We start from the raw sequence: 4,565 nt of genomic DNA on the forward strand, positions 1-4,565 counted from the left end.
GGCATGCAAGGTTATTGATTATAATATTTTTTACATGCATACATATTTTCGTTTAATATTATTTTCGTGTAAGGACATGCGAAAAATAATGTAGCCCGTGAAATTCAACATTTTAACCATGCCTTTACTAGCGTACTTCTACCCAAGAATTCTGCCTTCTCCTGAAGGAAACCCAATTATTACCCTTCACGTACTAAAGCACCTCTTTGTATTCTTGTAAGCAAAGTTTATTTCCATAAGAAGCCTGACAGTTATGGGTCTAGTTTTGAAGAGTTTGAACTTTTGCTCAGCAACAAGGTTTTGATTGCAGTTCAAAGTACAGCACTAAAATGTGTTCAACTTAATTTTGCACTGAAGACATAATTAGCAAGTTATACATGTAAACTGATTAGAGTTGATGACTATTACGAAAAACTGCTGTTTCTTGTGTCACCTGAGATCAGCTCAATATAATTTATTTCTTTTCTTTTGCTTAGTGATTATAATTTTGCACATGCAGTACATGTAATGCCACTCAAATACGCCTGGCGTGTTTCCTGTAAACAAATGAGCACAGTAACATGTCTTTCAGCAAATAAAAGTGCTGATTATTCATCAAGATAATTCTTTTATAAAAAGGGTTAAGTTATCTACTGAGTTAAGCTGGATTTGTTTATCAAAAGAATATTGTTTTTTTGTCATTTTTGTTGTTCCTTTCATGATTGATTTAAAATTACTCCCAATATACATGTACCAGCACCTTGTTTTTACAATTTCTGTTTATTATAAACCCTTTTGCAGTGTAGTAAGCTTACATACATGCTGCACCGAGCAAATCTACAACCAGTTGCAAAAGTACTTTAGATAGTGTACCTTATTTTGGCTTAATGGCCTGTCAATGATCTTGTGCTTGTGATCCCCCCTTCTTCCCTTATCAAAATTGCACAATAAAAGATCATGGTCAAAACCTGGAGGAACAACTTTGAACAGAGGGTGGAGAGAGGTGAGCATTATATTGCACACATTGGTGTGACTAGTAGCAATTTGAAATAAGAAAGGCCGGTTTTTCATTGGAGTATCTCAACATTTTTGCAACTGGTTTTAGTATACACTGCACTAATATTACCACAGATTTGTACCTGTAATGCTAATATAGTGAGTGGATCAGAGTTTAAGCTTTAACATAAGTACAGGTGTAAACAAAACATTTTTGACCAAAAAATAAAAGTAAATCTTGCTAACTTTAATTTTTGTGTGGTTTATAAAAACAAATTTGAAATGATGATAATTAGTTTGTTTGTGCTCAGATACTTAAATAAATTAGAGGAATAATACATGTATTATACTTTTGCCTGTTTCCTTGAAATTGAGTGCATCAGTTTTTGGTCATGGGTGTTGGAACATGCGATACATTTGTTTTAATTAAATATTCTATTTCATTTCACATACAGTAAATATTCTCCACACTGTTTTTCTCACATTATTTTCCTATCTTGGTACTGATGGGGAGAAAAATATTTAGTTAACATTAAAGACCTTTTTTTTCTTAGTGATCATGTTTTGTTATTCTTAGATTAACCTTTGTGTTTGATTTACCTGAGTGATGTCTTAACCCTTTAAGCCCTAACAGTGATCAGCATCAAATTTCTTGTAATATCAATATTATTATTATTTTATAAACCAGAGTATGTAGTGGTCACGGCAATTTTGTTCAGGTTTAAGAACCTTCCTGTTATACATGCACAACAGATCGGCATTCCAAATTGCAGGACCCCAATTACCCTTTTAATTATTATCTGCCATTCAGCATCTGCACCCCACCAATGTTTTTGTTTTTATAACATAAAAAGTAAAAGTGCAAGCTATTTTTGGTTATTTAGTCGTGAGAAAAGTGCAAGATGGAGAAAAACTAAGCTGGGGGGCACTTAATACATGTTCAAAATTAATGATTTCTCCTCTTTCTGAGGGTTGGTTTATATACCATTGTTTTCATGGTACAGCTGTAAGCCTAAAAATGGACAGTTATAAAATACAGATGCAAAGAAAAAGTTTAAAAGTTTCTTGTGTTCATGACATTGATTTTTGCCACGAAGGACTTATCATTTTTTTTTTGTTTTCTTCACAGCAGAGAATGTGTTCTGTTGTAGCAAAGTTTTTGGAGGATTTAAGGTACCTGATTGGGACATTTAACAGTCAAAGAATATTGTCTTGAAATGAGAATTTGTTATTAGAAATCTATCATACAATGTAAGAGTAATAGTATTATATATGTGTTGAATTGAAATACAGTACAGGCCACGGGCATTGCAGCTCTTATACACACGCATAAATTGCGTGCAATATGGCGGATTTCCATGAAAAATCCACACAAAATACTCGCCTGTAAATTTTTAAACAAGCTTTTACATGCAAATTTGAGTGTATTTTTAAAGTGACTGATTTGCCTTATAAAAATACACGCAAGTTGCGTGTAACAGCAAATGTGGCGGATGTAAAAATTAATTAGAAACCGACATTGCGGAAAAACGTCTTTTTGCGGTGAAAAAGAAAACAACTTACTGTACAGTTTGTCATTCGGACCTACATTGCAGGAAGGAGAAAGGAGATTGCTGCAGAAGAAAATAACTCAAAGAAGCGAGCTAACTAAAAGTAGGAGATGAAATGCCGTAAACAAAATACATGTAGAAGCGATCCTTCACCAAAACTGAGATGTAAATAACAGCGTCACATTACTGAGTAGTTGGTCCATCAAAATAGTTGCGAATTGATAACTGAAACTGATTTTAGTTGAAACCTTTTTATAACCTCTGTGAAGTCTACGAATGAAGATTCAAGCGAAGATCATGTAAATATTAAAAACAATGTTCATTCGGTCAAAAAACTTGGATCACTTTTAGCCCTGATAACATAAAATCGTAACATTTGAACGTGCCTCAAAAAATTGATTTATGCTAACAAATTAAAGCCACCCGCACAAGTACAACTGCACTCGCTCAGCCAGCGATGTAAGAACTCAAGTAAACCGAATACACGCAAATTATAACAATCTGCATGTAAAGTTTTACATGCAAATTTTCCTAATTTGCATGTATTTTTTTACACGAGTGTTTCACCCAGTGTGCATAGAAAGTTGTGTCCGATAGCCCTGGGCTAGTGGATTTTTCTATCGGGCTAGTGAATTCTGTTTTTAACTTGCCCGACGGGCGAGTGATGTTTTTTAAGGAATTTGAATAACAGAAGAACTGTGAAATCAATTCTGCTTGTCAAAAAGCTTTTGGGGCTAGTTGAAATGACGTCTGGGCTAGTAAGTGTTAGCTTCAGCTTGCCCGAATGGCAAGCTGTAAAAGTGATTTTCTTTGCACCCTAGTTTCACCAGTGTTTTTCTCATGGAATTATTTGCGTGCAATATGGCGGATTTCCATGCATGAAACACGCGTGTAATGCTGCAATGCCCGTGGCCTGTACTGTACAACGGACCAAAAATTAAAACAGGTAAACAAAATATTCAATAAAATATTTCTGATAGAGAGGAGGCTGGTCATTATGTAGATATCATATAGCACTACAGCATATATGGTGTAATCATGAGTTAACATACAGCTGTAATACACAGGCTGCATATTGTAGTAGATTATGTAAATTAAGCATAAAAGTTGCTGCTACAACATTGTAGTTTAATGAATTTTTCTGGGCAAGTGCTTAAAGACACATTGCCTAATGTTCTCAGTGTTTTTCTATTGTTTATTTACAGATACCCTAATTGATATAGTGGAATGTTTGACTGTTTAAAAATTGGCCTTGCAGAGTTTGTGTTTGAGCCATAAAGGTTTGCAGAAAAAAATGCAACCAAATTGAAAGAAAGGTAATCACTCAGTTTTATACTTCATGTACATGTACAAGTATGTAACCACAAAGGAATATTAACTGTATGAGAGTATTTTTATTGAAGTTACTGTACATGAATATATGAAAATCATATTTGTTGACTGCAGGCTGAAGAATTATATGAAAGTAGATCATTGCAGTTATAGACGCAATTATACTTTTGCAGTTGTGAAAAGAAAGCCTGAAAGAATAAAATTCAGGCTGGTACGGGATTCAAACCCTTGACCTCTGCTTTCTTTTTGCAACTGCAAAAGTTGCGTCTATAACTGCAATGATACACTTTCATATAAGTATTTTTATTCTTCTATGGTTTTTGTTAATGTTGGGGGCGGGGGGTAAAGGTTAGTGTTTCAGTCAGCCATGTTGATTTTTTCCTTCATGTGCAGTGGGAAGGGTTAGCTGATCCTTTGACAAAGGACAACAACATCAACGACTACTAAACTTTATTAGGGACGGAGCATTTGAATTTTAAGCGATGGAGAGGGGCCATTTTTAGCCTACGTAGCTGGAGGAAATGAAAGTGTCCACAAAGTTTTGGTAGAGTTCGAGCTGTAAAGCCATGTGGAGAATAAGGAGGAGACGCTCACTTCTTGTGGCTTTGCTGCCAAAACTCTCAAGCACAAAAACAATCTGGCCAGTTATGCAGGCTCAGAGATTTTCAGTCTGTGGAACTTTTTTTCTCCACCCACAATGTGTCTGTG

General features: G+C 34.9%; 1 long non-coding RNA gene across 1 annotated transcript in view; it reads left to right on the forward strand.

The window, feature by feature from the left end:
* Window positions 1–2,121: 2,121 nt before the first annotated feature.
* Window positions 2,122–4,565, forward strand: part of LOC140935877 (uncharacterized) — a 13,005-nt gene continuing 10,561 nt past the window's right edge. The window contains exons 1-2 of the long non-coding RNA XR_012165270.1: window positions 2,122–2,148; window positions 3,731–3,841. This is a non-coding gene — a long non-coding RNA (uncharacterized lncRNA). The remainder of the gene's footprint in view (window positions 2,149–3,730; window positions 3,842–4,565) is intronic.

The sequence above is a fragment of the Porites lutea genome, chromosome 1 (assembly GCF_958299795.1).
Source record: "Porites lutea chromosome 1, jaPorLute2.1, whole genome shotgun sequence".
NCBI classification, from domain to species: Eukaryota; Metazoa; Cnidaria; class Anthozoa; order Scleractinia; family Poritidae; genus Porites; species Porites lutea.